This window comes from Mixophyes fleayi, chromosome 2 (genome assembly GCF_038048845.1).
Source record: "Mixophyes fleayi isolate aMixFle1 chromosome 2, aMixFle1.hap1, whole genome shotgun sequence".
In the NCBI taxonomy this organism is placed as follows: Eukaryota; Metazoa; Chordata; class Amphibia; order Anura; family Limnodynastidae; genus Mixophyes; species Mixophyes fleayi.
In genome coordinates, this window is record NC_134403.1 from 87,745,890 (window position 1) to 87,759,861 (window position 13,972).

The window sequence follows — 13,972 nt, forward strand, 5'->3', positions numbered from 1 at the left end:
ACCCATTTGATGATTTGGAGGGCCAATGGTGGTTTGAAGAAGCTATCAATAAGGATATCAGACCTGATGTCTATACATGTGATTCATTATAAATAATTGGGGTGCACTTGGCAGGCCCTTGAGTAATCAAGATAACTCACTTTGTTTAGGTTGTGTAGGGTGATGTCTTTCACCGATGATGGGTTTTTCCCCTTGGAGCTCCATGCCAATAACAGTAATACGTACTGTAGGATCATGATACCTGTACATTACCTGTGTTGCCTTGAACTTCTAACTAAACGATTGACTGCAAACTCCAACCTGTGATGCATGAAGCCAGTTGCGTCAAAATGTGTGCTACGAGAGCTCCATAGAGCAAATAACAGTAGCAATCTCAATAAACCACTCATCACACTTAGACATGCACGTTTGTGAGTTCAGTTGTGCAAAGTGCACAAGAAGAGGAATAATCCATCACTATGTTCTCAAAAGGTACTAATGTGTTTGCAATGTTATGGAGTCAGGGGGCCTATTAGTTGACCAGGAGCCAATAACATCACCGAGGCAAAAAAAAGTGACTCACTAGCTCCCAGTAAATGAATAGTCTGTATTCTTGTACATTTTTTTATTCAGTGTCTCCGTTTAATCTACTGAATTTATAGGCTGCGTTCCTATAAATGTTGTTGCAACTTACAGAAGGAATGACATACATGCTCATAGCAAGGAGGGCTTGAGGTAAACCACAGTTTGTTAGAAGAGTTGCTTATGGAGGAGATGGAGTATGCGGTTTGAAGGAATGTATGTACAGAGTAGAGAGCCAAGGATAGTAATGGAGAGCAGCAACAGACAGTTTGAGAGAGAAGCTGGAACTGCAGGGACCAGTTTAGGAAGAGAGGCAACAAGGGAAGTAAAGAGGACACAGACTCAGGAGGGAAAAGAAAATTGGGATAAGTACACAGCAAAAACACAATCTGAGTGGTCGATTTGGCATGGGTGAAAGATCTGGGTACCCCCTTAGATGATGATAACTGGGCTGACATGTGGGAACATGCTGCCTCCAGCTCAATATACGTTAAGACCAAAGAAAATGTATCTAAGCAAGATGTTACCCGATGCTTCAGATGGGTGCTGGCGTGAGTGCTCTGGGGTTGGCATGTTCTTTAACAGCTGGTGGCAATGCCTGAAATTAACCCAGTTTTGGAGCAACATTAAGAACCTGATCCAATTCGATTCAAATTGACATCCCACTTGACACAATTCTTTCTTCTGCCCCTCAGATTCCCTGCTGCGACTCGTCATCAAAATAAACTAGCACAGCACATAATTTTAGCTTCCATATGCCAAATCGCTTCAGCATGGGAACAAACTGAGCCTCCCTCCCTCCAGACTATCAATCGAACGTGCATGTTCACCGTATGGACATTAGGGCAAGCAGAATCAATAACTCCTCTAAATCTTTTAATAATGTATGGGACCCTTGGCTGTCCTCCTTTTCAATACCGCTCCCCCCCCCCCCCCACAACAAGAACCATTGCTCTCTAAATACCTACCCCCTCTCCGTGGTTCCAGCCACATCGCCTACTCCTCTTCTCCAACTATTCTGTCTCCTTCTTCCCCCTTCTCGCTCTCAACTCCCCACCTCTTTCTTTTCCTTTGTTTCTCTCCTTTTATTCACTCTCTTCTCTTTTCTCTTGTACCAAACCCCTTGAAAAAGGTTGATGTGGTTAATCCACATCTTCAGATGCTGCAGCCTGTTATATCTATGCTGATTTTGTTACCACCGCTGATATATACTTGTTGATGACCAATAATAAATTTAAAAAGCAAAACAAAATACAATCTGAATGGACATACAGGAACCAAAGTGGACTTAAACTGAGAGTGATCAGAGAGAGAAGTAGTTTGAAGAGAAATGCAACAGATGAGAAACACTTTATTGGAAATAAGGGAGGAGCTGTAAGGAATGAGGGAAAACTAAAGCAAGTGTTCAAGCATTTATAAACACAAGTAACACTGATTGATAGAAATTTAGAAAACCAAAACCTTTTGTTAAGGATAGAATTGTAGATGGCAACTTAAGCCAGAAAATTTACAATAATCAAGCAAAAATAGACAGATACTTGGAGCACTAGATAAAGAAAGCAGCTAATAATGTGACTGTGAGGATTCCACCCACGGTCCTCCAAATAACATAAGTAACAACAAAGGATCAGTCAAAACACAAAAGCGCTCATCACAGCGCATAAAGTGAATAAAATGAAATAAACTTCAAAAGTCCATCACAAATAACACCAGAGTCACTTGTAGAATAAAATGTCAAAGAGTTGTTCTTTTCCTTTAATGACTGATAAATATAGCAATTCTCCAGATCCCGATGTGTAGATGTCCTTCAAAAAAAAAAGAATATACATAAAGTAATATGTTTAAAACATAGCGTTCTCACCCAGTGCCAACATTATGTTAATATGAAAAGCACCAAGATAGTAATAAAACAAATACCCCTATTTTAAGGAAAAAAAGAGAGAAGACTCCTTCACCTCTATAATCTAGCCTTTTAACGTGCATACACTTACACGTAGTAACGGAGATCCACGGTCTAATGTCGGATCAAACCCTGATTTTCACAGGTGTATATTCGTGTCATCATCCCCTTTCTGAAGTTAATACTCCAACACGTATAATCAGGAGAAAAGAGGGGGATAACATAGTATATTATCCTTTAATACACACTAATATAAAAAGTAGCGTGATTACTGGTCTTTCTCAAGGCTGATTAGCCTTGAGAAAGACCAGTAATCCCGAGGTCGAAACGCGTAGGGAAAGTGAGCTGTGCAGGACCGCTTCCGTGAGGTTCGCGCTGTGTTATTTTGAGATTCTCGCCGCAGCAAGAAAGGACTGCAATAGACGTATTGAAGGCTTTTTTTTTGTTGGACTCTGGTAGGCGGCCTTGCCACTATTGTATATACCTGATTTATGTTGGAATTTATGCTACATATTGTTTTGTTAATATACTTGTAAATCAGTTCATCAGGACACTGAAGCATGGGTGGGCACTGCTGAGCTCTTTATTCAGCCATTTGCAGACTCTGGGTACATTGCCCACTGGCCACACCCACTTCCCAGCATTCCCCATGGTCTTAGGGACCATCACTAAAGATTCAAGCTTAAACATATAAGGGAGTGTCTACAAACATTAAGCATATCTAATGCAATAACATCACATCTTCTTTTCTTTAAAGATAAGCCCTGTATCCTTCAGTATAACAATTAAACGATATAACATTAAGAACATCATCTAACACGTTTCAATGAGTCTCTCAGGTCTGCGTATTTCTCTTATGGGTCTTTCACACAAAGTCTGTGTATCGTCAACCATGTTGGACCTTTCTTACATCATGGTTTGTTCACCATTATCAAGTCCATCATACATGTCAGATGAAGGGTATTCTTCAGTCGTGTTGCCATCACTATGGTTGGGTTGAGATCTTAAATCGACCCAATTTCTTCTTACTTCTGTTCCACGATCTGTACGTACAATATAAGATCTTGGTGCTACTTGTGCTTGCACAATACCTTTCTGCATCCAAATGCCTTTCTCATGATCTCGGAGACGGACTTGGTCACCTGATCTTAGATCAGATAAGCTTTTTGCTCGCCTATCATGGTACAGTTTCTGTTTCTCCTGTTGACGTACCTTACTCAGTCTCACCAATGCTGAGTTATGCGTATTAAGCAGTTCACTTATCGGAAGATTTGCTCTAATCCTCCTTCCCATCAGCATTTGTGCAGGAGAGAGTCCATTCTGTAGAGGTGTACTGCGGTAGATTAAAAGACTTTTGTAGAAATCTTCTTTGCCGTCTTGTGCTTTTTTCATTAGACTCTTTACAGTTTTTACTGAACTTTCCACCAACCCATTTGACTGTGGATAGTGGGGACTCGATGTTGCATGGACAAATTCCCACTCTTCAGCAAACTGTCTAAATTCAGCGCTGGAAAACTGAGGTCCATTGTCAGTGAACACTTCCATAGGAACACCATGCCTTGCAAAGATTGACTTCATGCAACTGATTATGGCTTTACTAGTAGTTGTAGGTAGAGTCTGCACCTCAGGGTAATTAGAATAATAATCAGTCACGACAATGTGCATTTTTCCAATACAATCAAACAAATCTGCGCCTACCTTCTGGTATGGTCTCTCTGGCACTGCATGAGGACTCAACGGCTCGACTTGTTGCTTTGGTCTGTACGTAAGACACAGTTCACATGTAGCTGTTGTCTGTGCTATGTCCTGGTTCATTCTTGGCCAATACATCACTTCACGCGCCCTCCGTTTACATTTCTCTTCTCCTAAGTGGCCTTCATGTATCTTGCACAGCATAATTTTTCTTAGTCGTGCAGGTATAATAATTCTATTGCCTTTGTAAATAATACCATTGACAACCGTAAGGTCAGTGCGGTACATCCAATAATCATGAATAGACAGTGGGCACGCATTTTTTTCTGCTGGCCATCCTTTCAGAATGATGTCTTGTAACACTTTCATTGTGATGTCTGTCTCTGTTTCTTTTCTTATCTGTTCTTGTCTTGCAAGAGACACAGGTAGAGAAGCTACAATCAAATTAACATATGCGTCTATCTCTTTATCCATCAGACTTTCGTAACCTTCACTTTTGTTCACAGCACGGGAAAGTGTGTCAGCAATGTACATGTATTTACCAGGACAATTGGACATCATATTTCTGTAGTCTTATAAGCATTCGTTGAATTCTCATGGGACAGTCATGTAACGATTTAGCCATGATAGCTACCAATGGCTTGTGGTCAGTTTCCACTGTAAACGCTTGACCATACACAAATTGATGAAATCGCTCACATGCATATGTGATTGCTAGAAGTTCTTTTTCTATCTGAGCATATCTTGTTTCAGCACTTGTCAATGCTCTTGATGCATAGATTACCGGTTGCCATGTATCCTCATGTTCTTGTAACAACACTGAGCCTAGGCCAAATTGCGAGGCATCTGCTGAAATTCTTATACTTTTTGTAGGATCAAAGAATCTTAGTACCGGTTGCTCTGTGATGGTCCATTTCAAGTTTTGCCAACTTTCTTCTTGTTCATGTGACCACATCCACTCATTATTTTTGTCCAACAACCATCTTAGAGGTGCTGTTTGTTCGGAGAGTTGAGAAATAAATTTTCCTAAGTAATCATTCCTAGGAATCTTCTCACGTCGTCTTTGTTGTTAGGACGTTCCATGTTTATTATGGCTGATATTTTCCTCGGGTCAGGCTTCACACCTTCCTCCGAGACCACGTCACCCATAAAGGTAAGTGTTTTCACACCAAATTCACATTTGTCCTTGTTAAGCTTTAGATTCACCTTCTTGATAAGTTCCATTACTTGTCTCAGTCTAGAATCATGTTCTTCTTTTGTAGATCCCCAGACAATAATGTCATCCATCATTGTTTCAACACCTGGAATGTGTTCAAAAATCATGTGTATCCTTTTGTGATATACTTCTGGAGCAGACAATATCCCATATGGTAGTCAAAGGAATCTGTATCGACTTTCTGGGGTATTAAATGTACATAGCATTGAGCTGGCTTCATCTAGCTTCATTTGCCAGAATCCTGAAGATGCATCCAATTTACTGAACCATTTTGCTCTCGCAAATTGTGACATGATTTCATCTCTGGTTGGTAGTTTGAAATGTTCTCTTTTAATAGCCTTATTTAAATCTCTTGGATCCAGACATATTCTGAGTTGTCCATTTTTCTTTTCAACAATTACTAAGGAGCTCACCCATTCAGTAGGCTCATCAACTTTCTGTATCACACCCAAAGCTTCCATGCGGTTTAACTCCTGTTTTAGTTTTTCTCTCAGCGCAAATGGCACTTTTCTACAGGGGTGTATCACTGGAGGAACTTGCGTGTCTAGATTTATCTTATGCTCGCCAGGCAGACACTCTAAACCTTCAAACATGTCTCTGTATTCTGTAAACACTGATTTGCATTCATCTTCTACTTGTGATGTCACCATGAAAACTTTCTTTATCAAGTTAAGCTTCTCACATGAACTTAATCCTAGAATCGGTTGTACATCTTTATCCACAATCAGTAGAGATGTTTTGAACTTTTGTCCTTTGTAGCTCAGGGTCACTAGGCATGTACCTTTCACAGGAATTTCCTCCCCAGTGTAGCCTGTAACTTTCACATTGGCTGGATGAATTTTAGGTTTTACTCTAAAAGTCTTATAGTCTTGAAACGATATCAAATTCACCTGCGCACCAGTATCAAGCTTAAAGGGAATGACAATCTCGTTCACTGTTAAAGGAACAATCCATTCTTTCTCGTCTGTACTGCAAAGTTCAATACAATTCACAAAAAAATCTTCAGACGTAGCTTGTTCAACGGCATGCACTTTGTTTGTTTCACTATTGGTTCTACAGCATTTGGCAAAGTGATTAAGTCCACCACATTTGATGCAGGTTTTACCATAAGCAGGGCACATTTTAGGATTGTGAGTATTTCCACATCTACTGCAGATTTTCCTATTAGATTGCATTTTAGACTGCTTCATTTTAGAGAATGGTGGTTTGCTTGGCTCTGTTTTCTTCACCACATGTACAGTAGTATCAGATTCCTTGTGTAACTGTTTGGCTTGCAGTCTGGTCATTTCTGCAGATCTGCACATAGTCATTGCCTTGTCTAGTGTTAGGTCTTGCTCTCTCAGCAAATCCTTCTCTGAGTCCATTATCAGGTATTCCACAGACAATACGATCTCTAATCAGTGAGTCCTTTAAATCACCAAACTCACAGGTTTTGCTGAGTGATTGCAGTTCTGTAACATACTGATCAAATCCTTCTCCAGACTTCTGATCACAGGTGAAAAACTTATATCTTTCATATGTCACATTTTTCCTTGGCACAAAGTAATCTTCAAACTTTTGTATTATAGAAGATAGCACCATATTCTGCCCTTTAGCAAACTGAAAACTGTTATAAATGTCCAGCACATCCTCTCCTATCACATGGAGGAAGATGGATGACTTTGTTTTATCCTCCATTGCATCAGCTCCACATGCAGCAAGATATATATTAAACCTTTGTTTAAATCTTTTCCAGTTTTCAGACAAGTTGCCAGACATGAGCATGCCTGCTGGAGGAGACAGCCTATCCATAGTTACTCACTGTTTGATGTGACCAGAGCACAAGGCAGATATTCAGACACTGCGTGTCACAGCTTTACAGACTTCTGCAGGATCCTTTCACACTCTAAGCTCTAGCAGTCCAGTTAAAACTTCTTCTGACACCATGTTTTGTTAATATACTTGTAAATCAGTTCATCAGGACACTGAAGCATGGGTGGGCACTGCTGAGCTCTTTATTCAGCCATTTGCAGACTCTGGGTACATTGCCCACTGGCCACACCCACTTCCCAGCATTCCCCATGGTCTTAGGGACCATCACTAAAGATTCAAGCTTAAACATATAAGGGAGTGTCTACAAACATTAAGCATATCTAATGCAATAACATCACACATATCTGAATCACGCTACTTGTAATATTAGATGTGTGTATTAAAGGATAATATACTATCTTATCCCCCTCTTTTCTCCTGATTATACGTGTTGGAGTATTAACTTCAGAAAGGGGATGATGACACGAATATACATCTGCGAAAATCAGTTTGATCCGACATTAGATCGTGGATCTCCGTTAAAAGGCTAGATTATAGAGTCTTCTCTCTTTTTTTCCCTAAATAGGGGTATTTGTTTTATTACTATCTTGGTGCTTTTCATATTAACATAATGTTGGCACTGGGTGAGAACGCTATGTTTTAAACATATTACATTATGTATATTCCCTTTTTTTTTTAAGGACATCTACGCATCGGGAATTCGCTATCTGAAGAATTGCTATATTTATCAGTCATTAAAGGAAAAGAAAGAACAACTCTTTGACATTTTATTCCACAAGTGACTTTGGTGTTCTTTGTGATGGACTTTTGAAGTTTATTTCATTTTATTCACTTTATGTGCTGGTGATGAGTGCTTTTGTGTTTTGACTGATCCTTTGTTGTTACTTAAGCCAGAAAGTTGTCAGAGAAAGAAATATTGTGTTGGTCAAGGGAAGCAACAGAAGAGGGTTATTGTGACAGGATGGACTGCCTATTCTACCCTGACTGTTGTTGATGGGAACTGGCTGGCCTTACTTTGCCACCATTCCCTTTTGTTATCCCAAATGCACCCTCTTGCCGCAGTAGGAGGGGCTTACATGAGCTGCCACCACTGGACTCCTTACCTGCATCCAGAACCGGGTTTCTTCTGGATAACTGATGCTGCTAGCGGCCCTCGTTGCTGGTGTACCTGGGCTGGTACTCCTGACCTCCTACTATGGATTAGGGTTGCTGTGAATGGATCCCCCATGGCCTATCACACTGACCAGGGATGCATGGGTAGCAGGCAGACCGGTGGTACTGGAAAAGCTTGGGTCCAAACGTCAGAGACAGCTGGAGAACGGATTAGATTTTGGGTCTAATCTGCAGATCACAGGAATACAGCAATATTGAAGAAGTTGTCAAGCAGGTCTTGAAGCAAGATGTTTATTTGCTCTCACACTGATTGAAGGTACCAGTGTGATCAGGTCAGATGAAAATCAAAAGAACAAGTTTCAAATACAAGCTAGTGCCTTTTATACAGTTCAGACACATCTTATTTTTAGCATCAGGATGTACCCTATTTACACAAACATGGATTTACATACATTGGGAAGCTAACAATATTTACACTAATTCTAGAAACGCTGTGATGTCTTGCATCACATGCTGTCCACACAGTTCAGAAAGGTTTGAACGACAAAGGCCACTCAGTAACGACCCCCTGCTGGGCCTTTGGCCAGAGCAGGCACCTGACACCTCATCACAGAACGTATTTAGCAATTCCTGCTAGCAGACTGCCTAACTGGATGTTTCCACTAGCAACCTTACAAATCCCACACAATGACACTTCCATGCAAAACACATCCCAATACACAAAAGACCTCCATCCACAAAGGCCTATTGTATCAGATATATACATCAGAAATAAGGCATATCCTTTAGTAAGGTTAAAACAGGAAAAACGAGTTTCTATCCTGGACTCAGAAATAACGATTTCCTATCTCAGAATATCTACAATATAAAAAATAAGTGCATATGCAATTATATAAATAAGCGCTCTGCGCTATTTCTTTTAAATAAATTCATACCAGAAGTTATTTATCGGTGACCCAGTCACAGTTCTAAAACAAAAAAATAAGCATAGTAAGGGGTAACTGACCACAGTAATTCAAAGAGTAAAACTTTAGTCAAAAAAGTAGCACCATTAACAATAGCCAAGTGACATAGTGGCCTAGTAAGAACTATCATAGAGAAAGGTTAGTGATCTGCAAGTGAAGTGCAGGTAACAGAAGAGGCCAGTACAGAAGAATTAATGAGCGTGAAGAAATATAGCAGCCACCCGGAGCATAAAAAAAGTCTTTCAACTTTCCCAGATGGTCATTTGCTTTAACTAGGAGGACAAAGTCACACATACTGAGGGGAGAAGCCAGCTGAGTAGTGGGGACAGCACTATGCACACCACACACCAGTTAGGAACTCCTCTTACACAACTAGTACCACCAAACTTGTATTAACTACACTCCTAACCAACAGTGCACTAATCCACTGAAGTCATGGCCAGGTGAATAATGCAAAGACAGCATTATATCTGTATATCTGTTTGTTTCAAGCAGAGTCCTGCAGATACAGTTGCACACAAAGAAGGCTTGCTGCATGGTGGAGATATCGGTATCCTTTTCCCACATTTGAGGGGCTCCTTGTACAGAACTGACTGCTTTACTTTGTCCGTTTTGAAACCCCAAATGAAGTGGAAGACTGTCCTTGTGATGGTCTTGCAGACTGCAGAAAGTGATGGCCGAGGTTGGGCCGTGTACTGCATAATGGAAAGGCTCTCGTTGCGTGGCACCAGTGCTTTCCCTTTACTGGTAAGGTATCTCAGGCTCCACAATCCAATTTTCTGTCGTACTGTCCCCAGTCCATCCTCTCAAGGCCTCTGCCTCCTCTTCACCAAACCAGACTCCCCGTCTGGCTTGACTGTGGAGAATGAAGCGGGGGATGGCAGATGCCACTGCCCGAAGAGAATCGCCTGTGACTTCCCGCAGTTCACCTTTGCCCCTGAAGCTTGGCCAAAGTTCTGGCAGGTCTGGACGGGTGCTGTTACAGAACGCTGGTCAGTGCAGAAGACAGTGACGTTATCCATGTAGTGTGAGCACTTGGCCTCTTGTCATTGGGGACTGGGTGCAGTGTTCCCTCTGATCTCTGGATTCTGATGCACACAGTGAAGAGCTCTATACAGCAAACATAAAGAATAGGTGAAAGAGGACAGCTTTGTCTAACCCTAGACAGAACTGGGAAGGGGTCAATCTTCCAGCTGCTCACCAGCACTGAGCTGTAAATGTTAAGATACATAAGGTTAACAGATAATCATTTCTCCCAAAACAAATCGATGCAGTTCCCTATGCATAAACTCACGAGAAACACAATCAAAGGCCTTCTCCTGATCAAGACTGACCAGGGCTGCATGTTCACAGCGACGTCTGATGTAATGAACTGGGTCCCTGAGTGAGTCTACCTGGTGACAGGCTTTAGCTGGTTCGCGAGTACCTTGGCGAGGATCTTTTATCCACATTCAGCAGAGAGATGGGACAATATTTTCAAGACCATCTTTCTCCCCCTTGCGCTTATACAGGATTGTAATCATTCCCTCCCTCAGTGAAAGAGGCATTCTGCACTCCACCACCATCTCCTCATACAGCTCTAGCAGGTCCAGGCAATGAGATCCCACATATCTACATAAAGCTCCGCTGGGAGAACATCAATAATTTGGTTCCTAACTGACCTACAAGATCTGGCGGCAGAGATCAGCTCTTTCAGTGACAGCGGAACGTCCATGGCTTCCTTACCGTAGGATCAATAGTGTTAGTGATACCTGACAGGAATTTATCAACCGGATCTTTGTCAGTAGGCTTAGGGGAGTAGAGGGTGTTATAGTAGTCTCTGACGACTCCCATGACGCCTCTTTCCCCTTCCTGGAAGTGCCAGTCTTGTCTCAAAAGTTAAGACAGACCAAAAGAAAGATGTAATAGTTGGCAAAATCCACATACACTACTCATAGCCCCTCCCCCTAAAAAAATTAATAAAACAAAAATATTAGGATACAGAAAATAGAAGATCTACTCTCTGCTCTGGAGGCCAATGCTCTGCTCATGCATGTGCTCAAAACAGCATAGTGGGGGCCTCCAGAATGCATGACCACCCTCCCTTCCTGTCATAGCTGTGCCTGATAGCGGCCACATGGGCTGCTATGGCTGCACTTACACCTCTGCCTAAGGGTATGTACTCACAAGCAGATAACGTAAATACTGAAGTGTGTTCAGCAGTTACTTGTGATAAAGCACAATCTATTTGCACTTGCTGATCAATAGATCACTATGATATGCAGCATTACAAACTGCAGTTTTAAGAACATAAAACAAAAATAATGCATTCAGCTGCTTTCATGATCCATCTGGTGTGTTTTTCTCTTATTTGTCAGTGTTTAGTATGGCTGTAAATTGAAGTGAAAACTAAGCAAACACTATTAAATTATACTGTAAACTATAGTGAGTATTATAACAGCATTTATATTAGCGTTTTGTTTTTTAAAATAACTATTTTCAAGATCATGTAGTCGTAATTGATTGTTGCATGCACTGCAGTTCACCAAGACTAGGGGGTAAATGTATCAAGATCCGATTTTGCCAGCGTGTTAAAATCGCGGGTTAACCCGCGATTTTAGTTAAAAACTCTGCAAATGTATCAAGGTGCGAGTTTTACCCTGAAGTTCAAAATCGCTGGTCATCTCCGGCGATTTGCAGCGAGTTAAAACACTCCCGTGTTTGGCAAACTCTCCTGTGTTGTAGCAGCGTGTTTTAAACACATCACTGTTACACTGGCCTGTCATACAGCTGCCTGAGCTCCGGCAGCTGTAAAACCTGTAAAGAATAGATTAAAGTAAAAAAAGAAAAAGCGTGGGGTCCCCCCTCTATTCCTTCTTAGCCCTAGTGCTGCCTGACTACTGCTGGTTCTGTGAAAATCGGGGAAAAATTTAGCGTGGGGTCCCCCCGATTTTCACTTAACCAGCACTAGGCAAACCAGCCGGGGTTGGCGGCACTATAGCAGTGGGACACCCAGCAGGGGTCCCCCTGCCATAATGACTAACCAACCCCAGGCTGTTCAGCGCTGGGCTGGATTCCCTAGGGAGTGGGGTCCGCCGAAAAAAACGAGCATGCCCCCTCCTCCTAGAGACACCCACCCCAGTGCTGATAGCACTAGGGCTTTTCCTACACCCCTGGGCGGTGGGTGTAGGGTAATAACAGCGAAAACAGGTTTAAAAAAACAAACGGACGCCATTTGTTTTGTGGAACTACAAGTCCCAGCCAGCCAGGTTGCCCAAAATATTGTGGCCATGTTGCTGCTTGTATAACCACAAGCACCAGCATACCCATGGCAGCCAGGGCATGTTGGCACTTAGAGAACCACAAGTGCCAACATGCCCTGACATCCATGGCTGGCTGGGACTTGTAGTTCCACAAACAAAATGGCGTCCGTATGTTTTTTAAACCTTTTTTATCTGTTATTACCCTACACCCACCACCCAGGGGTGTAGGAAGAGCCCTAGTGCTATCAGCACTGGGCTGGGTGTCTCTAGGGGGGGGGGGGGGGCCCGCTGGTTTTTTTTGGCGGACCCCACTCCCTAGGGAATCCAGCCCAGCGCTGAACAGCCTGGGGTTGGTTAGTCATTATGGCAGGGGGACCCCTGCTGCGTGTCCCACTGCTATAGTGCCGCCAACCCCGGCTGGTTTGCCTAGTGCTGGTAAAGTTAAATTCGGGGGGACCCCACGCAAATTTTTTCCCCGATTTTCACAGAACCAGCAGTAGTCAGGCAGCACTAGGGCTAAGCAGGAATAGAGGGGGGACCCCATGCTTTTTTTTTTTTTTTAACTTTCATCTATTCTTTACAATTTTTTACACTGACAGTCAGTGTAACAGTGATGTGTTTATACAACACGCTGCTAGAATGCAGCGTGTTGTATCTGGCGTGTTTGAAAGCAAACTCTCCTGAGTTTGCTTACTCGCAGCTTCATACATTTGAGAGCTGTATAGCTGCAGTGGCAAACAGTCGGGAGTTTGATCTCTGGCGATTTTGCAAATAGCGATTTTGACAGAAGAACAACTCTGGCAATTTTGCATGAAATCTCAGCTTCATACATCTGCGAGTTTCAACTCTTCCGAGAAAATCGCTGATTTTGCAAAATCGCACCTTGATACATTTACCCCTTAAATGTTACAACACCCATGAAGATTTACCAGGGCCGTAACTAGGGCTGTGTGGCAGGGGCGATTGCCCAGGGCACAACGCTGAAGGGGGGCACAATTTAGGAATATTTTAGGTTCATTTGGTTAAAATTGAGTGCTAGGGGGGCGACATTTGTCTTTCTCGCCCCAGGCGCTACAATTTTAAGCTACGGCTCTGAGATTTACCATAAACTTGGAACATCTTCCTGAGGCCCCCTCTCAGTAGAGCAGAGGACTCTTCTGACCATGCACCAGTCCCTCGTGTGCTCAGAAAAAGCCACTTCTCAGAACTATGGCTATGGGGCTCGACGATGCACTAATTCACCCCTGATGGTCGTCCTGTCCTCCATGTAGTAGTGCTAAAAAGCTCTGGGCCCTTGTACAAATTCAATTGGCTGCCAGCACTTATTGAAGGTGAGGTAGAGGGAACACTAACAATAATTACAGTGTATGTTCTTAGCAGCCTCTATCTCTTGCAAGAGCTAACTGGCACATTTTAGTATAATATGGGACCAACATGGGGGGTAAATGCCCCCCCCTGCCAGCCCCTGATC